The sequence below is a fragment of the Triturus cristatus genome, chromosome 12 (assembly GCF_964204655.1).
Source record: "Triturus cristatus chromosome 12, aTriCri1.1, whole genome shotgun sequence".
NCBI lineage: Eukaryota > Metazoa > Chordata > Amphibia > Caudata > Salamandridae > Triturus > Triturus cristatus.
This window is the reverse complement of record NC_140595.1, coordinates 737,791,245-737,815,547: the sequence shown is the minus strand read 5'-3', so window position 1 is coordinate 737,815,547 and position 24,303 is coordinate 737,791,245.

Here is a 24,303-nt window from a genome sequence, read left to right as displayed (position 1 = left end):
CCCTTTATCTCCCAATGAAATCATGGAAACAGATCTGCCCTTTCGTTATTACTCTTGCATGTCCAAGGTTAACACAAGAAAGAAACAAATCTGGCTTTTCAAACAATCGGTATCTTGTATAGAAAGAGTGAGAAGCAATTATTAGGAATATGAAACAAAGCACTGTAACCAGCATTACAAGAATGGTGAAGAAGATAAACGGTTCAACCATTATAACATTATTATGTGATCATTCTGATACTCCTATCTACTACCACATAGACTATCAAGAGCATTGTAAGAGTACCCTCTGCCAGATCCATTGGTAGTCTCATAGGACAGCACTGAAGATGAGCCCTAAACAAATGCACCTGCAGATCCATGTCAGTGGATTGAACCAATTGCATCGCAAGACACAGATCCAGTGCACACTCAAAAGTGCCCACAGACAGCGGAACACAGGCTGCAAACACACAGGTCTAAAGCACAAAGACCAGTGGTTCAATTCCTGAAGTAAAGACACTCCAAAGTGCTGTATCATGCGCTCACAACACAGCAGGGTGTGTGGTAAGTCCATCACCATTTGGCCTCAAGGTGGAACATCCATTGTGGAGCTATAAAACTAAGACCACAATCCCAACCCATAAATAGCACAAGCAGTATGCCTCCAAATACACTGAAAGCCAATAGGTGTAAAAAAGTGGGGATCACCCCGAATACAGTCTGGAATGTGATAACAAATCCAGACCAAAGTGTCCCATTCCAGCGGTATTTGAAGCATTAAATATTTGGTGTACAAGTTCACTAAAATGTTGCAGCAAGTTTGTGCACAATAGCGATCAGAGGAAGACCTTGCAACTTGAAGATCAAAAGTTTCTCTAGCAGACGTTAATGCAACATCCATTTGAAACAATAAGGCTTTGAGTCAACTTAACCTATCAAAGTTAATGTTAAAAATAGAAATTGAAGGCCACAAGGTAACTTGCCTAATCATGTGTAGGTCAAAATAACACATTATTACAAATCACGACCCTGGAAACCGTTACCACATATGGCACTCCTGTCTTCATCCCATAACAACCTTTGTCACTCAGGATCAAAAAACTTCCATTTGAAAGTACTTGGAACATTAGCCAAATCAGGGAAATTAGGACGCCCTTCAGATAACATGCCAAATTGGCCATGGAAGCATTGCATGCCCCATGAAGTGTGACTTTTTTTTTTTAACTAATGAATGGCCGAACGAAGTTTCATGTTTGTTTCCTCTGAAAAAAACTTCAATGTACCCACTTAAATATCTGTTATTGAAGGGTAAAATCCAAGTTTCATGAACAAGACTTTCCCCTAAAGCTTCATATCTACCTACTTGAAAGTGTTTCAGACAAGATGTAATTTGAAACATTGAAATTGGCAAAGAAATAAACCCATAGATCAATCATATAGCTGATGGTGTCTTGGCTTGTATAAAAGACAAGTTTTCTAAATGCTATATGTTTAACATTGTATAAGTTGCATCTTTCTTGTCCATCAGTCTCTGTGTGCTTGTTAAATTATACGATAAAAACAACTCTGTTGCATTCAGATATTTCCACGGCACACAGTTTGATTTTAAAACCTGCAATGTCCAACTCAATTGCATAATTGATCTCCGCTGGCTGTGCCCATGCTGGAGGAAAGACATGACTTTCTGTATTATATTGAAGCAGATGCTACAATATCATTCAAAGAATAAATGCAAGTTGACAATGTAGTCATGCCATTATCTACAACAGCCAATGCTTTTCACAAATTTACCCTGTCCATTTCTCTTAAACATTCAGCAGCTTCCTGCTGAGAGACATTCCAAAATTCATTGTATATGGCATATTTGAAATGTTAGAATGTGGTGATATAGAACCCAACAAGAAATCTTGTACATCAATGCCACCAGGAGGATAGATATATGTTCCTTAACTGCAGATATGGCAGAATGCTGTAACCATTGCAGGCTTAACTTTCCTATGCTATATGTAGTAACTACCCCTGAATGCAGTGACTACATGTACCGGGGTCTGGTCTGCTAGTTTTGAATCCAGTTGAGGTTTTAAAAAATTGTGTGTTGCAACCATTAGTGTCAACTGGTCACACTAACCACCTGTCTGAACCTAAAATTGGAGAATTATATGTACCATTCTGAAATTTGCAAAAGGTTGCCAATTGTCAAAACATGCCATAGAGAGAATGCTATGTGTGTTCATATCTTTATTTTTAGCCAAACCTACAGAGTAGTTTGTTGCACTGTCTTGTTCAGAAAGATCGTCTGTTTAGAGATTATACAAGCTCAAAATAAAGCATCATTGCCCTGCACTTGTGAGTATTGGGTACCCCAAATTGATACAAATCAATATTTTTCTTCCAATAGTCATAATCTTGTACGGCCAACTGGGAAATAAATGCATAGGAATACATTATTTAAATTGTATTTGGGTCTGCATGTTTTTCTTCACTGGGGAATGGGTAAGCTTATAATAATAAGAAACTGGGTCTAAATGGTTGTGACCAGAAAAATATGCAAACCAGTGGTGTCAGGCAATGTTCCTATTGTGTGTAATTGAAAACTGCCAGTGGAGTACTAGCTCTGTATAAATAGTGGTGGCCATTGTGATGGTAACTAAATCTTTCACCTTAATTAGCAGAATTTAAAAACAAATCTTCAGTTTTCAGTACTGTTTAAAATGTTAGTTCAGAATGCATGCTCTTGACAGTTTTTACATCCTATTCATCCGAGATGGAACCAGGAGTAAACATGTCAGCTTTGGAGACCTTAAACACGTAAAGGATCTGTAAAGTTTCTGTAGGACCAAAAATATCAAATGGGACCTTATGCCAAACAATTGCATTGGAGAGAGGAAATGCAGAAATGTTCACAAGGGACAGGCCTCTGCGCACTTTGGCCCTGATTACGATGTTGGGCAGAGTTTCCTCCGCCCGATATCATCTCAGTCGTGGGACCAACTGACACCAAGTGGGCGGTCCTGACCAACTAATTAGGATGCGATCGAACACTGTTCGGTCGTATTCCTATACTTCACAATGGGAGCATGTATTCCGGCCATAAACTGGCCGGAATGCATGCTCCCATTGTAAAATAGGAGGTGCAGGGAACAACAAGGGGCCCCCCTCTGCCTCCAACCAGAGGCCGTCCACTCAATGGGGCACTGCTGGGGGCCCCCAAAGTAGAGTTTCGACAGCCTTTCTATGTCGGAAAGGCTAGCACAGAAAGGCTGCCGAAACCTGACATCGTAATCCCAAGGGCGGAAAGAGACACCCTTGGGATTACTGGCCGCATTCTGACTGACGGACGGGCTCTCCGAGCCCGTCAGAAGCCAGTCTGAATTACCGTTTGGATTCCTTTCTGACCGCCTCCATCATACTAAGTTGGTCAGAAACGAATCCGATTTGCATATTAAGATGCGGTCGGAAAGGCTCCAACCGAATGTCGGATCCTTTTCCGACTGCATCGTTATCAGCCCCTTTATGTGTGGAAGAATGAGTCTTTAGTACCTCAGCTACTAGTTCTGCAGCAGAGGATTCTGGAAGGTAATGTCGATTTAAAAGCAAGACAAATACTGTAACATATCCAATCCAAATGAAAAGGAAAAGCTGTACATTGGAAATCCAAAGATAGGACCATGAAGGAATCGTATGTCTGTATCAGCCAAAGAAGAAATGCACAACCACCATACATTGAACTATGTAATGAATATGAAGAATAATCATCAATGTTGGCAAAGTAAGCAGAGCCAGTCTACGCAAAAACAGGGACCTCACTTGGTAAAGGAGAACTGGAAGACACCTCCAAAGGTGGTTGATAATAAGCAACTTTGTTGCAAGGATTTGATGTAGAAGACTGTAAACTCACATCTGATGTGCATTCTGTGTTAGCATTGGTAAGAGGCAGTAGTAAAACTTCAACATCTGACATCTGCAGCTGAGGAGTAGCAGTCCTTGTATTATTTAAAACTTGTAGAGAGAATCCCTGTATGGTAGTGAGAGAAGATAGGTACTCAGGAGCCCTCATGGCCTACTGTGTAGGACTAGCCACATGGTGTTGCTTGATCAAATTAACCAGCAAGTGTTGCCATAATCAAATTTCTGGAGCCTTGAATGCCAAGGACTGAGCTGGTGCTCTGCATGGTAGGCTAAATTATTTCTTTTCAGTAATCTTCTCTTGAACTAGATCCCCAAGTTAAGGAATCCAGCCAGAAGCTACTAGTTGCTCCTTCACTTCGTCAGTGGCAGAACGTTTGGAATTTTCATGTAAGCTCTGATTTCGGAAGTTAGACAGCGAAAGGCATATCTTCAGCTACTGTGCCAGAGTTATTGATATCTGTATCGTACATCTGGATGCCAAATGAGACCTTCTAGGGGGTCTGGCCACCCAAGGATCGTCTAGGCAGATTATTTAAAGTTCTCCGAACTCCATACAAGTGATGGATCCATCTACGACATGAACTGAATACTCTAGATCAGTGGTTCCCAATCTGTGTGCCGCGGCACCCTGGTGCACCACCAAACATAGCCTGGGGTGCCGCGACACAATACGTCAATATCTTGGATTGTGCAATTACTTGCATGTTGTAAGCTCACTATCTAAAATATGTTTTGTTAAAGGCAGATGAAATTCCCTCTTGTACAGCTAGATGGCAGTGCGACATGTAAAATAGCACATTAACTGCTCCTGTATGTCAGATATTGACGCAGTTTATACAAACTATGAGCGATGAGGAAATATAAACACACGCACAAAGGGAAGGCTGTTTTAATCATATACCAAATAACTGAGCCATTAAGTGAGTTTATTGAAGTAAGGAACATATGAAATTGATGAGGAAATATCTCAATAAGTAGTCTCATCTTCAAGAATGACTCATGAGATCATTAGCTAATAGAAAGATACGTGTGCATTTGGAAACTCTGTTGCTTTGAGAATTAATTTACAAGGCTGGATTGCATCCTGGTCTGTGGTTAAAAGTGATTCAAGCATGACAATATCCTCAGCAGGAGTTCACTTGAAACTTGGCCTCCAAGTGCTTCCTGGAAACCTTCAAAAATAGCAGCAACTAGAAATATTTGCCCTTTGCTTTGTCAGAGTTTCTGACATTTCTGCACTTTAAGGACACGCACATTTCTAATTATTCCTTCATATAGTAACTCACACTTTTTTTTAAAGAAAGTGTGACCTGCAACAAGCAGCCCAGGTCATATATAGTGGGTCCTCTTACTAGTCCCACTTTTTCGTCTGTATGAAGATCGCCCAGTAACACAATTCCAAACTACCTGGCTCGTACATAGAATTAAATAGACATGGTAAAAGGCACTCCAGTGGAGATTCAAGGAGGGTGTTGCAGTGGTACCTGCCTCTCATGCTGTACTTAAGGTGAAACTAAACAGGGTGCAGACCCTGTTAAGTCTCTAGTTTTAGCTTGTAAGCTGTTTTGCTTGGGTTCTGATGTAATTCCTGATCAGCCTCTACCTGCTTATGACCTGGTCGAAAAGACTGTTTTCAAGGTTGCAGCCACCACAGGCTCACTGGTGAGTTTAAAACTACTAAAGCTATCAGTAGCTGGTAGCGCCATTTTGGAATAGCTATCTTGCTTCGTTATATTTTTAAATATTGCTTGTATGATTTGTTTTACCATCACCAACTCGTACAAATATTGGGCATTGTACAGATGCCTCTGTATTTCCACTTGTCATTCTCCAGCAATCTCCACCTCCATTCTTGAAACCTGGAGTTGTTAGAAGTGTATGCTTTTTGATTGTTCTCCAAAAAACTTTGAAATCAATTGTATTTCTCCCCAACCTCTAAAGACTGTAGTTTAGTTTTTACTTTAACAACAGTCTTGTGCATTAACTGTGTATATTCACAATCTCAAGAGCTGCTGCTTATGTAAACTGCACAACTGTAGCCTTAGTTATTTCACTAAACCCACTGCTCCTTGTCACTCTGTCTAGTTTAACCCTTGGGTGGGTGTATTGATCCAGTCTGTCACATTTTGCAATACCAAATCAACAGTTGCAGAGTTCTCAAATCATAAGACGCATTAAAAGTGAGATCTAAGTAACGTACTTGACATCAACACAAGAAGTGATATGAGAGAAATGATAAATATATGTAGAACACCAAAACGTTACTAATGCGGACAAATGGCTAACAGGATTAGTGGAGCAGCATTCGTATATATCAAAAGTGGCTCCTAACAACTAAAATAATTTGTAGGAGAGCACCCAATGCTAGTGTCAAATTAAAAAAAAAAATCTACATGCAAACCACAGTGCTGGAGAGTATTCTTTCTGACTTAACCAAATCAAGTTCTTTTTATTAAACAACTGTTATACATTTATTTTGTTACATCTATGATTATAATACCTTCATCAGCGTCATACCAATTATTTTCAGGGAATAAAATGGAAGTATTCCAACATCCGCCAAAAAAGTAACATAATAGGGAGCCGCGGTCATCAGACAATAAGTCAAGGGAGCCGCAGGTGGAAAAAGTTTGGGAACCACTGCTCTAGATGTTAAAGACTGCCTAAAGTCACAGATTTCCGTTCCACTATCGAATTTCCCTCAGAATGATAGGGGGAAGAATAATGCACATCATTACTAGGGTTCCCATGGTATCTCAGTAAGAGGCAAACGCTAGTCCCTGGAACAAGTGGAATGCTGCTCCTGCATAGGTCCTGATAAAGACTTGCAAATCTTTAAGAACAGTTTCAGCATCAGCCGATCGCTGTGGCCACAGCCATAGAAATCTAGAACAGAAATCAACTACATTTAAATGCACCATCTGAGTTCAGAGGTCTAGTGATCCAAATAGACATGTTAGGTAGGTTTGTTTGAAACTAAGACAGGTGTTTGTGGTGTGCGAGCTGCAGTGGAACTTTTAATTTGCTGATAAATGTCACAACTAAGGACATATTGTTTAGTCTGCTTGTACAGACCATGACACCAATACCGTTTCCGTAGTAACTAAACAGTAGCCTCCGCACCTGCTTGGGCAGATGCTAATCCCTCATGTGCAGCTACAATTCATTCTAGCCTGCGGTCCTGGTTGGGTATCACTTGGTCACCCACCCCGGCAATGCAAACAAAGGGTATCTTTTGGGCACTCAGTAGATAAGAGTGTTTTGTTGGATATTTATTAGGTAATGGTGTGCCACTGTGTGAGGCATTGACAGCAATCATGATGTCGCCCTCCATCCTCGTGTGTGAACGAGTAATTACAGCTACTACAGCAGGCTTAACCGCTGCTTTGATGGCTTCATCAGCCAGTGAATTCCATGCAACATGTAATCCAATGTGCTGAGTGATGACTCAATATATAAATTACATAAGCCCATGGCAAGCATTCTATAAGATGTGCCACCTTTCCCAAGAGCAATTTATTTCCTTTGGAATCTCTGAATTCATTCAAGTGCCAATAATGTAGGTTCTCATTAAAAGACTGGACACAGTAAAACGAATCACACACTATAAGTGTGAGGAATTCAGGATCAGTATTCTCTAGTGCCAGAGTTAAAGCTTTCAATTCAGCCAGCTAGAAGTATATTTGTAGGGGGGCATTGCCCTCAGCTATGACCAAACATTAAAGCTGCACTCTAGAGGGGCATTCTTTCCAAAAATACTGGATGCACCACAGAATATCTTGGTACAAGAATATGACGACAGAATATTGAAAAGTAAGTATGTATAGGGAAGTATAGATTCACTATTCCTAACTCTACAAACCTTGAAGATAAATGTATTACGTAGGTACATATATGTGGAGGTAGGTACAGAAAAAACTATATTACCTGTCAGCATTTTACATTCATTGTGCTGTCCTCAATATTCTGTGCCTTTGATATTCAGGTGCACACCATGTGATTCTGTGTAATGGAATACACGGCTTTTTGGGAGTTACAAATTTAAGCACACTCAATCACCTTTTCACAATACAACTTTAAATTCTGTCAATTAGATGGGATTTAAAGTAGAAGGAAGTAAAGTTGTAAAATAGCCTGACTTGCTACTTTGTGTATTTTCTAAACTGTTCACATTTTGTGAAATGCAATGCTTATTAGTTTCTTTTTTTTTTAAACAAGATGGCCTCACTCAGAGCTCTCCCTCCCACTCTCTTGTGGTAGCTGTCCAGCCTCTACACTCAAATTTGTTTTGCTAGAGGATGTCCTATCAGGGATATTCTACCTTAGGAAATCATCACATTGGAAGTTCCAAAAGAATAAAACTTACCCATGTAAATCTAGGAAATTTCATCTCATTTGTAAAATGTGGAATTTCCAAATTCTGACCAAATTCTGGGGTGAAGTTTTAATTTAACTTGTCACTAATTAAGCTAACTTTACAGAGAGCTTAGAGCATAGCTATCCCGAATGTTTTTGGAAACTAGTCACAAATATTGTGTGTTTTAACATGTTAGGGCTGCAACAATACTGAAAAACTAAATAGAATTCAAATGTCTTTTTATAGGTGATGGTGGGAAGGTGCCACGATGAATTTCACTATAAGGTTGTGACAAGAGTTGAATAGTTCAATTAAATTTAATCAAAAGCACCAGCCAAATTTGCATGGACTTGAAGCAGTCTCTGACATTGGCATACACCCCTCATCGTTACAGGCAGGTTGTACGAAAGGTGTTTTGCAAAAGGATCCCTTCGTTAGACATCCACCAGCAAGATAGGTAGGCATGGCAAAGGATAGGTGATTGTGTGAGCCTGAGATGGGACCATTTGAGGTCTGTTGCCTGGCTGAGGACACTAGTTTCATCTCCAGTTAGAGAAGCTGTAGATTAGCAGACAGCAGCATAATTATGGAAATTCTCTACTCTTTCAGATGGAGATGACTTCTTGCATAGAATCCTCAAGTAAGTGGCTAACATTGCTTGGACGAGCCTGAACATTTTTAGTGGTGGATGTACGAAGCATGGAAGCGTGCCATTTCTACTAGACGTGGAAAACATTTTCTTGCAAAAGTATCATTCAGCATTACTACAGGTGCATATAAAAGTTAAACTTCATGTTATGAAACAGTTAAGCGACTGACATTTTTAAATGTACACTAGAAAGCCAAATCACCTTCTTAAGAGAACCTGGACTATAGCGGCAAATGTAGACATGGCAGATATGCATTAAAAGAGAAAGTGGCATCACTTCTCACCAACAGCATATAGTAACAACTAACAAAGGGGTGTCTTTGTTAAACAATTTGAAAAAATAAATGTGGATCAAGTAACAATGGTCAGACCTTACAAGGATTTTGAAGACGTACAGGCAAGGGGATATTTTGGATCTTACTCTAAGAACCCTTCCAGAAAATAAAATGCAGAAGTGTGCTTTGAAATCACATTGGACCAGGTGAATTGCCCAAGACATGATATCCTATCAATTCAACTTACAATCTCCAATCACCATTTCTCTACATGTACCTAGCTCTCCTTTTGCTCCTATAGGCTCTCACTCTAACTTTCTCTATTCTGTCCCAATCTCTGTCCCCACTGCCTCTCTCAGCCTTTTCCTCACTATCCTGTTCTGTTTGCTATTGCATCTATCTTCCCATTCCCGGCTCTCATCCTCTCTCTTTTGCCTTTTCTATTTACTCTCCTTTCTTTTTCCCTATCTTCCCTCTTTTTATGGAACCTCTTCTCTTTATCTTTTCTTCAATCTTGTTTGTACCTCTCAATATTTGTTATTCTCCCCCTAGCCTTCTTCTCCTTGGACCATGTATCTCAACTGAAACTTTCTCTTGCCTGTGCATGAACATTAGCAGCACCTGCCACCTTTCTTTGACAACAGTGCTTTTCGCTGTTCCAGAAGCCTACCATCCCATGGGCATCCTGGAGCTGGAGATTTACCCTACATTCGTGGAACAAAGAATATAGTGCAATGTGGCCATAATATCCCTGCAGCTTGTCGTCAATCCATGTTAGACAGGACATCAGGCTGCATGGCTTTGTTGGGTTTTAACTGCTTAAGGACAGATGACAACCTGTTGGCATCCGCTAAACTACCTTCACAGTGCAGTTGACTTCAACTGGTCATCCACAGTACTGGAAAAGAAAATGTTTCAGGTAAAAGCACCAGAAACATTTTCTTTTCCAAAAACAAAGTCAGTATGCGTGGGAAATGCTTCCCACAATTCTTGTGTTTGATCTGCTGTTATGCTGTATTGCGTAGCACAGTTACACGGCAATATAAAAGTGAAAGCAGACCGCACTGATGGAGTCCGTGGAGATCCACAAATGCCCTACCACACAGCCTTCTTACACCCCTCCCAATAACAACAGTATCCCTCTTGCGGGACTGAGCTATCACTTGTGAAAGGACAGGCTCTCAAGGGCCCCTAATACAAAAGGAAACCTCAAGATTCTGAATATTGACCAATTTTGGTGATGTGGATAGCTGGGGTATTTTGGCCAGGGCTCATTCGGAATCCAGGATATCCTGCCAGGCCCAGACATTTCTAAAAACAAAATACATGGGGTAGTCTGGGGAGGTCCAGCTTGCATAGATCCCACTACCTTTTCTTACACTGAATGCCTTGCAAACACCAAACATTGGCTGAAACATAGAAATTCCTCCCACCCAGCATTCCCATACTTCTCCCATTCAAAACTCTACCCCAAATGTTCACCAAATATTGTGCATTTAGTACATTACTTTTATAGGACCTCAAAAGAGCAGACTATGACCATAAATTAGATAAAAGTAAAGTAGAATTTCAAAGGAGTCAATCAATTCCAAAAGGCAGATTCATACTTCACAGATCTTAAATTACAATGTACAAAATTCACAAAATGTTAGTCAATGTTCTGTGGAGATGTGTAGAGAGGTCAATTTTAATGTAAGTGCTTTCATCCTCAAGTGCCCTGATTATGGTTTCCCCAATCTTCGGTGTTGAGCCTGGCAGGGTTATCTAGATATAAACCATATTTGAAAGATGGTCTGTTATAGCAGCCCTTTCCGACATGGCAGGCTGTATTGGGTCATTTCACATTCACACTACTGCTAGTTAGAGTATTTGACACCCTTTGCAGCAGACACATTAACCTAAAAGACTATCTGCCTCCTACAAAAAAGATAGTGCTCACTAGATCAGATGCATTATCAACCCAGGCTATATTCCAAAGCAGGCCAGTGTGGGCTAATACAATTTCAGTCAAATGCAAGTCGTACCTGACTTGTGATAGTTCGGCCTCAGCACAATAGGCTAATCAAAGCACCATGCCATACCATATGTAAAAGGTGAGAAGGGAGTTCAGCTAATGCCCACTGAATTCTTAGCATCTCAACTGTGACAGTGAACTAGTGTTGGTACTATCTTTCATATAAGCTCCTCCCACACAACACTGTGGCATTCCATAGGGGTCCATCTTATTGCCTCTTTTATTCTACATCTATTTAACCCACTTATATCATTCAACCTCAGCTGTTACAACCATGAATATGACACCCAAATTAAAAAATTGATGGCCTGAAAGACCTCTGCATCATGATGACTGCCTTTTGGCCATCAACACATGGATGATGAATAACCATCTAAACCTAAATCCCACATAGAAAGAGCGTATGCCCTGCGGACAATAATACATGCATGGGGCCCATCCAACAATGTCAAGTGAAGTAAGAACCTCAGGGGCGTTTTCCAAGAAAAGTGACGCAGTGCGGCGTTAGCCTTCTAGCAGGGCTGCACCGCATTTACAACAATACGGTGCAGCCCTGCATTTCCCTCTGTACTGGCACTAATTGCAGCTGCCTAGCACCAACGCAGACACCCTTGCACCATAGTACAAGGGTGCCTGCTTTGTGGGAATGACTGTTTATGTGCAGGAAGGTGTCACTTCCTGCACATAAACAATCTTAAATGGTGATTTGTAACTTCTGTGTGCTGCTTTGTGCAGCACACATAGAAGTTGCAACTCGTCATTTTTTAAAAGATTGTTCATGTGCAGGAAGGGACACCTTCCTGCACATAAACAATCATGCATGGCGTTTTGGAGTTTTTATGTGTGCTGCACAATGCAGCACACATAAAAACAGGAAAAAACAAGCATTGGCATAGCCAATAGGTCTCGCCTTTGGGACCTTATAAGTGTTTAGCAATGCAACAGTTACTGCTCCTTGGAGCTCAGGAATATGTTCAGGCAGGAATTTATCAACTTGTGAGGAATGGATGGGCTTCAACTCTCTTAAGCAGATAGAATCAAATAAGACCTGGAGAAGGGCAACTCTCGACGTGTTCCATGTGGGGTGTGAAGAGAACAATTGGTGTTTTGGTACAAGCCGGTGCATGTAGTTTTACTTCGTTATTCAAAACCTAAGGTTTCAAGTATCACAGAGCAAATTGGTCTCGGTTACGTATTCCTACTGTATGTGACACCACTTGAATTCGGATTGAAAAATTGAAAAAAATTGAGTTCGAGATGGTTGGTCCACCTGCGTGTTTTTTGTTTTTTTTTTAATAATTTAATTGCTCGAGTTTTAAGAAACATCTTTAAGAGGCAAGTAAAATTGCCTAAACGATTCCGGAAAGTGGAAAAAGACACAAAGCAGTATGAAAAGTTTTAAATAAATCAGTATTTTTGCGTGAAAGTTCGATTTGTGGAACTGGAGCGCTTTCATATATGTTCTGCAAACAATAGTCGCATTATTAAATTATTCAGAAAATGGCCTAATAGCTGCATTTTCATTGATAAACTTCGCCTTGGCCTCTTGTCCCTCCTCAAAAGCAGCGCGCTCTCGGGTCTGCGGGCTACCTCAACTCTCTAAGCTGTGGTTGTTGTCAAATGGATTATTGTATGCTTCTAATGGAATTTAAAATATAGCTCGTCACCAGCTCCATGCGCATTATGTATCATTTTACTGGTACGCGCAGGAACCCTTTTTCTGGACTCTTTTTAAGATCCCTCAAGTGATTATTGCTGGGAGAGTTGGGGTCGGGGTTTCATTAATACAATGCAACTTTATCAGGAAGTTAAAACTTCAACCTTTAAACAATGATTCAGTCTTAAATCATATACTGGAAGGGCTGTGTGTCTGGGGGAGGGGGCGGTTGTAAGGAGGCGAGATAGGGAACGTGGATTATTTTTATTATTTACACCAACAGAAGGAAAAGGGGGTTCGTGGCAAGTTTCAGTTTTAAACACTTAGTTGTCTAGGTTGCGTATTTGAATCCAGAAATTCTCTGTGTGCTATTTTAATGTGCAGTACAAATAATACTTTGTTTTCAACGGCACATCTGTCCGTTCTATTCGGTGTAATTGCCAGGTGTTACTGTCATCACATGCATTGACTCCCAATCAAACGACCTGGTTAGTCTCAATTGTTGTCAACACTTTTCGAACTCTTGAATTGCCACTGACGTTAGATGTCAGAGGTAAATGTTTAACTCGCTGAGCCACCTTTCCAGCCCTATTGGTCACGTCGAAATCAGGAGTGGCATCTTGATGTAGTTACATGTCTCCGTGCCGCAACTGTTTGTTTTATTTTGGACAGTTATTTGATATTGATTGGGCAGGTATATTTGCTGCTCCCCACCTATACAAGGAAGCAGCAGATTCGCTGCAAGAACACGTCCATACTTCCGGTCTCATAACCTGTCACCTCCCTGAGTAGTCAGGAAACTCGGGCCGTGGGATTGGAAATGGCGCCAAGTGGAGTGCGCATTAATCTACACACGATGTAATTTTATGCTGCCGTCTCTCTACCCGTTCTCAAAATGTGTAGAGCCTCCAATTTCAACTGACGACAAACTTCGACCTGTTTACTACCCAGGGCAAAACATGTACATGTCTTTGGATCGTCGAGATGTGCCAACAATTAGCTTTTGGGGAAATATCGCTACATCCAGAAAGAAATACAGACCCCCAAACACATTTCGGCTGGGTATCTCAGCCCTCCCGGTGCGGTCAAAGGAAATGACACAAATACACCATTATATAATTTGATTATTGAAAAAGATCCCAACTACAACGTGCATCCTTTCTATTGAATAGATTGCCCAGTTAAGTGTTTTGAACAACACAGATGGTTTCGAGCAAATGTCAGTCCCTTCTGCAGCGCTAGGAGGGCAAAGTGACGTCCAATCTGCATAAACTCAGGTTTATATTGGAGGAGGAGGAGGTGTGCGTCTGGCAGTAACCGCACTTGCATAATTGAGCCAGCCATTCGTTGAGACCCGGCTGGTTCACTCGGCGTAGTGCGATCGTCGACAAATTACCCCTTCATCGTTTACCGGACAGCATTGGGAGGTTTCGCAACTGAGCCGTGCGCTGTGCAGAGGTGGACTGTTTCTTCCTCAGGTAAAGCATGCCTGTTTGCTTAATGCATGTGTATTTTTCACGTAATCTATCATTGTGCCTTGCGAAACAGCACACATTCTTAGCGTACAGAAACTTTTCTTTGTGGACTGTCATTGATCAGATGTGTTAGCCGTGACAAGACACGGTATGTGTGTGTGTGTACGTACGTAAGTCAGGAAGCAATCATCCTAAAACTGTACTAAAAAGGTGACGTTCCCGGTGTGCGAGGTGTGGGTAGCCACAGACAGCCCATTTTCACGAACTGTGACAAAGTTCACATTTTCATTGCTTTGACATTTTCAGAGGTTTTACGTCTCAGGTGACATAAATCCGTTTCAGAACTCGACCTCCCCTTTTCAACAACAAGAGGATTCCCCCACTCGCTCGAAGCCCCCCCCCCCTTCACCGCTAGTAATCCTGCAGCCCTGACCTATGTGCCTGCCGGCCGTACGACGGAGCACCTACCATCCCACCAAATGCCCAACATGCTGCTGGAACCGTCTAGTCCCAAAGAACAACATGAGCTAGCTACTTTGATCCCACGCCGACTCCGCAGGGCTGAAAACTGTAAGTGGGGACCGCCTTGAAAACTCTAGTGTGGGCATGACATTCCACGTTCTGCACGTTTGTCACGCAGAGGGGAATGCTATCCCCTCTCAAAGGCAGGCGCTATTCAATTGCTTTACTTCCCAGCAGAGTGCCAAAGATGAATAGTACTTCCGGGATTCTGAAGCCGCTGCAGGTGAGTCTCACCTGTGACTATTTGTGGGTGAGCAGCGGAAGAATCCCGGCGACCAACATTTCACCACAAGCTGGCACCAGAACAAACAACCATTCACCGCATGTAGGTACATTTCATACCCAGGCGCATGCCACCTTTGCCCTGTTTAGCCGGCCCAGTTATGTCAAATGTACACACAAGACAGGATGCGGCGGTGCCGTTTCTAGCCACGGAATTATGATGCCTGCTGTCCACAAAGCACACAGAGTTCTGGCAGAGAATCTCATCTGAACATGATGTTTGTAGCCAAGATCCATTACCAAAAAGTGCACAAAGTTGTAAATAAAAACAAGCACTCGTAGAGTGCTTAAACACATGAAAAAAACAACAGGCACTCGTAGAGTGCTTAAACACAGTTGTGAGTGTGCCGGCAGAGGAGGCTGGGCCGCGAAATTGAAAGTGATCGCGATCACGATCAAAGCGGCCGTGCGGCCGCGAAAGTGAAAGTAAGCGCGGTGCGCGCGCTCGCGCACATGTATTGTAGCTTTAGGCTGGCCTGGTAGCACTTTTTGGAGCCCACATACAAAATGTCTCTTCGAGCCAGCGCATGCGCTGGGCTCAGCGAGACCTAATGATGAGAAATAAAGCATTTCTCTTTGTGCGATGTTAAGACCAGGTTTTTTAATCTTAATTTTGGCACTGGCACATATTTACGCCACCCTTGTAAATATGGCAAACACAAGGAGATGATGGACGGAGCACTGAAACTTTTCAGACACCCCCAGTCACAGATCTTGGTTGAATCCATCATCGTTCTTTATCTCACTTCTCCACCTCAGTTCAGACCCAGCTATATGCAAATCAGTCTTGACCCTGTGCCTCATGGGAACAGTCCAGCCCGAACTGCCAAGCCAGGTCCTCCCTGAACCGGAAACAAGCATCCTGGGACCGGTATCGGGGTGACACCTCTCATCAGCCAGGTTAACTTTAATCCAGTGGCAAAGTGAGCAAGTGACCCACATATCCTGACAACGTAGGGCAAATAAAGCTACCACAAGGAGATGATGGATGGAGCACTGAAAATTTTCAGACACTCATCCCCAGTCACAGATCTGGGTTGAATCCATCATCGTTCTTTAGCTAATTTCACCAGCTCAGTTCATACCCAGCTATATGCAAATAAGTCTTGACCCTGTGCCTCATGGGAACTGTCCAGCCCGAACTGCCAAGCCAGGTCTTCCCTGAACCGGAAACAAGCATCCTGGGACCGGTTTCGGAGTAACATCCCATATCAGCCAGGCTAGTTTGAATCCAGAGGCAAACTGAGCAAGGGACCCATGTCTGGACATACCTTGCAACTTAGGGCGAACAAACAAAACACAAGAAGATGATGGACGGAGCACTAAAACTTTTCAGACACTCATCCCCAGTCACAGATCTGGGTTAAATCCATCATCATTCTTTAGCTCACTTTCCCACCTCAGTTCAGACCTAGCTATATGCAAATCAGTGTTGACCCTGTACCTCCTGGAAACAGTCCAGCTCGAACTGCCAAGCCAGGTTTTCCCTGAACTGGAAACAAGCATCCTGGGACCAGTTTCAGGGTAACACCCTTCATCAGCCAGGCTAGCTTGAATCGAGTGGCAAAGTGAGCAAGGGACCCACGTCTGGGCATACCCTGCCAATTTATGGTGAACAAGGGAAATACAAGGAGATGATGGACGGAGCACTGAAACTTTTTGGACACTCACCCCCCAGTCACAGATCTGGGTTGAAATCTATCATCGTTCTTTAGCTTATTTCACCATCACAGTTCAGACCCAGCTATATGCAAATCAGTCTTGACCCTGTGCCTCATAGGAACAGTCCAGCCCGAACTGCCACGCCAGGTCTTCCCTAAACCAGAAACAAGCATTCTTTGACTGGTTTCGGGGTAACACACCTCATCAGCCAGGCTAGCTAAAATCCAGAGGCAAACTGAGCAAGGCACCCACGTCTGGGCATACCCTGCCAACTTAGTGCTAGCAAAGCAAACACAAGGAGATGATGGACGGAGCACTAACACTTTTCAGACACTCACCCCCAGTCACAGATCTGGGTTGAATCCATCATCGTTCTTTAGTTCACTTTGCCACCTCAGTTCAGACCCAGCTATATACAAATCAGTCTTCACCCTGTGCCTCATGGGAACAGTCAAGCCTGAACTGCCAAGCCAGGTCTTCCCTGAACCGGAAACAAGCATCCTGGGACCGGTTTTGGGGTAACATCCCATATCAGCCAGGTTAGCATGAATCCAGAGGCAAACTGAGCAAGGGACCCATGTCTAGGCATACCCTGCAACTAAGGGCGAACAAACAAAACACAAGGAGATGATGGACGGAGCACTAAAACTTTTCAGACATTCACCCCCAGTCACAGATCTGTGTTGAATCATCATCATTCTTTAGCTCACTTCCCACCTAAGTTCAGACCCAGGAATATATGCAAATCAGTCTTGACCCTGTGCCTCCTGGGAACAGTCCAGCTCGAACTGCCAAGCCAGGTCTTCCCTCAACTGGAAAAAAGCATCCTGGGACCAGCTTCAGGGTAACACGCCTCATCAGCCAGGCTAGCTTGAATCGAGTGGCAAAGTGAGCAAGGGACCCACGTATGGGGATACCCTGCCAACTTCGGGCGAACAAAGGAAACACCAGTAGATGATGGACAGAGCATTGAAACTTTTGAGACACTCACCCCCAGTAACAGATCTAGGTTGAATCCATCATCATTCTTTAGCTCACTTCGCAACCTCAGTTCAGACCTAGCTATATGCAAATCAGTCTTGACCATTTGCCTCATGAGAACAGTCCAGCCCGAAATGCCAAGCCAGGTCTTCCCTGAACTGGAAACAAGCATCCTGGGACCAGTTTTGGGGTAACACCCCTCATCAGCCAGGCTAGCTTGAATCCAGTGGCAAAGTGAGCAAGGGACACACGTCTGGGCATGCCCTGCAACGTAGGACAAACAAACAAAACACAAGGAGATGATGGACGGAGCACTAAAACTTTTCAGACACTCACCCCCAGTCACGGATCTGGGTTGAATCCATCAACATTCTTTAGCTCACTTTCCCACCTCAGTTCAGACCCAACTATATGCAAATCAGTCTTGACCCATTGCCTCCTGGGAACACTCCAGCCCGAATTGCCAAACCAGGTCTTCCCTGAACTGGGAGCAAGCATCATGGGACCGGTTTCAGGGTAACACCCTTCATAAGCCAGGCTAGCTCGAATCCAGTGGCAAAGTGAGCAAGGGACTCATGTCTGGGCCTACCCTGCCAACTTAGGGCGAACAGAGCAAACACAAGGTGAAACTCCAAAACCGGTCCTACAATGCTTACTTTCGGTCCAGGGAGGAACTGACTTGGCAGTTCGGGCTGAACTGTTACCAAGAGGCACAGGGTCAAGACTGATTTGCATATGGCCAGGTCTAAACTGGGGTGGCATGGTGAGCAAAAGAATGATGGATTTACCCCCGATCTCTTGACTGGGGGTGAATGTTTTGATTTGTTCTGCATTCCATACATCAATTGTGTGTCTTTTTCTTTCTCACTCTAAGTGCGCCGCGTGTGTCCAGACGTGGGTCCGGGGCTCATTATGCCACTGGATTGAAGCTATCCTGGCTGATGAGTGGTGAAACCTCAAATCCGGTCCTATGATGCTTGCTTCTGGTCCAGGGAGGACCTGGCTTTGGAGTTCGGGCTGGACTGTTCCCATGAGGCACAGGGTCAAGACTGATTTGTATATGGCCAGATCTAAACTGGGGTGGCATGATGAGCAAAAGAATGATGGATTTAACACAGATCTCTTGACTGGGGGTGAATGTTTTGATTTGTTCTGCATTCCGTCTATCATTGTGTGTCTTTTGCTTTTTTGCCCTTAGTGCATCGAGTAGGCCCAGACGTGGGTCCCGGGCTCACTATGCCACTGGATTCATGCTATCCTGGCTGATGAGGGGTGAAACCCTGAAACCGGTTCTAGGATGCTTGCTTCGGGTCCAGGGAGGACCTGGCTTTTGCAGTTTGGACTGGACTGTTCCCATGAGGCACAGGGTTAAGACTGATTTGCATATGGCCAGGTCTAAACTGGGGTGGCGTGGTGAGCAAAATAATGATGGATTTAACCAAAATCTCTTGACTGGGGGTGAATGTTTTGATTTGTTCTGCATTCCGTCCACCAATTGTGTGTCTGTTACCCTTGTAAATATAGGGTAGCATCAAAATAAATGAGTGTTTATGGGAATGCCCAGTCATTAATTCTGGCAGGGGGTGACAACAAAAATGTCAAGGGTTACAGGACGGGAGGTGTCTGTGGATGCCAAATGGCTTTTACTGATGATCAGAGGAGAGGAGGACTGGCCCAGACACACCAGAGTCTGGCTGGCTTTAACTGCTAGAGTGGCAGAACGAAACATTGCACGCAGCTGTGGGTCACACATTCCCCCATCGGTGGCAGAGTGGGAGACTGACCTAGATTAGTGCCAACAAGCAGAGAAGGTTATATACAACAGTATGGTGTGCAAGAACAAATTTGATAAAATATGGTCCCCCTGGAAGAAATACAGAAGTATAGGAGAGGAATCAACAGCCTGTGAGTCAGTGGGTCCACGGGCGGCTTGTGACTGAGGAGAGCCCGAGGCCAGATTTGTCGCCTGATTTAATTGTGACCTAGCTATGTTGTAACCTACCTGATCTAGACTATAATGATTGTAGCGTTTGTAATGTAATTTGTCATCATATATTTGATCACCTGAATGCATGTGCTCGTTTTTCACTATGTATCACTTCATGAGCCTGTTTAATACAAAAGACTAAAAAAAAAAAATAGTGCTGCGGCGGAACCCCCACAGCAACACCCATTGTCCACCCCTTTCAAGCTAGGTATAGCATAAGAAGGTGCCTTATTTACAAGACAGCGTTAAGCCATATAAGGGGTTTAACGCTGCCTTTTAAATAAGGCGATGCCCATATCGCCAAAGGAGCGCTAGTGCCCGCTAGTGGTAACCATGGATTCAGACCTATATTTGATAACGCATGTTAAAAACGTAAAACAGAATGTCTTCTACACAATGAAAACACTATGTTGCATCCTCCCATACCATGGATACCAACAGAACCTGCAAGCCATCCTCACATTCATAATCCCCAAGTTTGACTATGTTGGCAGCCTATAAATTGGCGCTTCTGCAATCATCATATGTAAAATACAATTTAGCCAACATATTGCTGCTAGACTTGTTTCCTGCCTCCACCCAAAAGAACACGTGACTCCAGTATTGCAATCACTCCACTGGCTATCTATAGCTAGAATGGCAATGTTCAAGGCACTTTGCTTTGTTCACAGAGCCTTCAACGAAAAGAACCGCTATAAGCGGGAGCTAAATTCAAGCAGTTCAAACAAATCAAGGCATTGCTCTCCAGGTTTGTACCACTTATCATCATTCCACCTCACTATGAGATATCCATAGGAGGCTCTGCATTCTCAGTACAAGCTGCGAACCTCTGGGGCTCACTGCCAGCCAGCATTCAAAGCATACAGGCGCCTATATACTTCAGACGAAAGTTGAAAACATGGATATTTCCAAGCCAACTACACCACTCACATCCCAGCCACATAATCTGGAAAGACAGTCACAAACCCAAGCTCAATCTTTAGTTTACAATCCACAGGATGGAAACAACCCAACCAGCAAACTACTTTCTATAAGCAGGTGTATTAAGACAGGCTGACCTCTGCTTTGCCAAGGTGTTATATAGTTATGTAAGTTCATTCATAAAACTTCTGCCCCACAATAATACTAATGCCCTAGGAGCAGCGGTCAGCAGCCAACAGTAACTTACACGTCTGACATTCAATTGACGCATATTTCCTGCGAGGGTTGTCCATCTCCAGTACGGTGCAGACAGTAAACCAGCCATCACTAAATGAACAGAAATGGAATAACTGAAAAAATCTGTCACATACTGCCGGTCAATCGGAGGACTTTAATCCATTGTCTGACTGCAGGCCCTAAATATCTATATACTATGACCAGTTCTTTAAGTTCACAATGACTTTCAGATATGAGATGATCATAACAATGCACATGCAAGCAGATCTCGACACTTCTCTCTCCCTCCAACAATGCCAGCTCAGGCTAAGGACTATGCAAAGGGAGCAGATTTACTAAAATTTTGCGTCAGGGTTGCTTCACTTTTGTGGTGCAGCCCTGGCGCAAAATCATTTTGGGTATTTACGAAGCTGTGCAAAGCCGCTTTGCATGGCTTTGCGAGGGTTAGTAAATAGAAAGTAACTCAAAGCAGTGCATAGTGCTGCCTAGAGTTATATTGCATTGGGAAGGCGTTCCATGGGTGGAGGATGAGTGTTTCCATGCATCCACCCATAGATCGTCTCAGATTTACTAAAGCTAGTAAACCTGCGCATTCGTCAAAATGCTACACCGTTCCCAAAAGTAGTAAAAAGGAGAAATGTCTTTAATTTTCCTCGTTACTTCCTCTTTCTATGTGTGCTGCATTCCGCAGCACACGTAGAAAGAGGATTATGCTTCCAAGGATTGTTTTGTGTGGAAAGGTTCCTCTTCTTACACAAAAACAATTGTGCCCTAAATGCAGGCAACCTTGCACCACGGCACAAGGGTTCCTGTGTTAGCGGAAGCCAGCACACCTTGCACCAGCACTAGGAGACAGCAGAAATGTGCTCTATCGATGTAAATATGGTGCATTCTGCTGCTTCCCTTTCACAGAACGCAGCACAGCAAGTTGCCTTGCTGTGTTGAGTTGTGTCAAATGTAACTAAATCTGTCTCAAAATTACTGATTGGACGACCCAATGCAGTAACCAGCTAGTAGACTATAATCATACACTACCATAAAGGTAGAGCTGATCAAAGCTGCCAGTGTACTGAAAAAACATTAATTAGGTGTCTGTGTGTCACAATCAACCACACAGCTGCAAGCTGCACCCCATAAAACAATAACCGCACCTTGGAGGCCATCAAGCATAGCTTGGAATCACTTTCCCACAAAGATTCACAAAACAAAGAACCACTCTTCCAAGCACACACCACCCTATGGGATGCAGCTTGCTGGCCATGTAGATAAGCGCTTCAGAGCCGCACATAGGGATAGCACTATGAAAATAAAATATACTATTTATCTTTTGTGCATCACCACGATTTGCTTAAAGCCTATTAAAATATTTGTTTCCATCACACTTCAGAATTATAAAACAAAATGTGCTTTATTTGTGCTTTCATAACTGCTGGTAAATGTTGAAATATTTCTATAGTTCATTTACTGGTGTTCACATTTTTTGTGAATTAGAAAATAAATGGCATCCTACAGTACATTCACACTCCATGTACGCAAAGCCACTGGAATTATATGATTCTGTGACATTTTCCGCATAATTATGAATTAGCTGCATTTCCCACATATTCCATCATCTGCTGTATAATCTGCAGATTTTAACTAAAGCAAATTGTTTTCTAATTGAAACAAATCAAAACCTACTAAAAACGCTCCAACACATGCTGCCTTCACGAAAGTTTTGACTTGTCACCTTTTAGTTATTTATAGCTGTATTTGGATGTGGAACTGGTACTAATGAAGTGAAACTTTGGCCCAGACAGTGCTAACGTATAAAAATGAGAAAATAGTGAAGTGAAACTATCACAAAATGTGCTGCAATAAGCTGCATAATTTGTGTTTTCATGTCATACAATTTAGTCAACATTGACTCATAATTTCGCCCTCCCACTGTATAATTCTATTAGTGCTGCCTGTACCCCAGCAAGATTGTCACATAGTTCACTTTACAAAATCCTGTCAATTTGCAGTCAGAGAAAGAAAAGTAAACAATATCGCCACTTAACCCCTTCCCTTCACTGCCAGGCCTCCCCGTGCTAGGCCTTTTTTGGGCTAGTTTTCGCTTAGGCCCCTGTAACTTTTTGTCCACATAAGGTATCCACGTCAAATGTGAGTCCTTTTTTTCCAACAACCTGAGGATTCTAAAGGTACCCAAGGTTTGTGGATTCCCCTGGAGGGGACCCACAAATTAGCCAAAATATAGCTACATTTTGTTTGTTTTCTTATAAATGGGAAGAAAGTGCTGCAGAAAAAAGCATCTGTTTTTCCCCTGAAAATGGTATCAACAAAGGGTTTGTAGTGCTGAAATCACCATCTTCTCAGCTTTCGGGAACGGCAGACTTTTGTCAGAAAACCAACATTTTCTACACAGTTCTGGCATTTTACTGGGACATAGCCTATTTTTCCTATTTTTTGTGCTTTCAACCTCTTTCCAGTTAGTGGCAGAAATGGGTGTAAAAGCAATAATGGATCCCGACAAGCTATATATTTCTGAAAAGTAGATACAATCCTAAATTCAAGTTCAACACAAAGAAAATATACTCTACCCTTTATATTAGGAAAGTACAAAGTATCAAGGATTTAAATACAGGCTAGGGGCACTCTGATAGAAACGAACATAGAATATGTATACACACATATACAACTACTCCCTTTTGTGTTGAGTACAAATTTTATTTCGCTTGTTTTGTTATTTCAGGTAATACAGATCATATTTTATACATTTGGTAAATTCTATGCAACAGAGGAAAGAGAAAACAGGTTCCCACTAGGAAAAAAAACTAATCACACATACATTCATTCACATCCAAAACAAACATTCATACAGAATCACACAAATGCACTGTTCATACTAGTGCAAACTGAAAGCACTGAAAAGTCCCACCCAGCGAAAAAGATTATCACAACAAAGAATTGCTCAAAAACACAAATGTGTATATAGGCCTATATAGACAAGTGATGGAATCAAAGGTTTCTGAGTAACACAGTTTTTCTTGGTGTTAAATCCAATGAAGAGAAAGGGTGGGGCCCTGTGCAAAACGCCGACGCGCGTTTCGGTGAGACAACTCCTAATTACGGAGTACCACCTTCTTCAGGGCGTAACAGAACCGCATAAATTGAATAGGGACCTGGGACACAAAAGAAGGAAGTAAAATATATATATAAGTGCATATATATATCGAGCAAGGGAACAAATTCATATGTAACTATTCATACAGAGTGCCACTTAGTCAAACCAGAAAACGGATAAACATTATTTTTATTGTATGTTGTTGCAGACTGTGGTATTATGTCGCTTCAAACAGCTGCTTATAGTCCGTTTATCTTTCCTTTTTCTTTTTTTCTTCACTCCCTGCA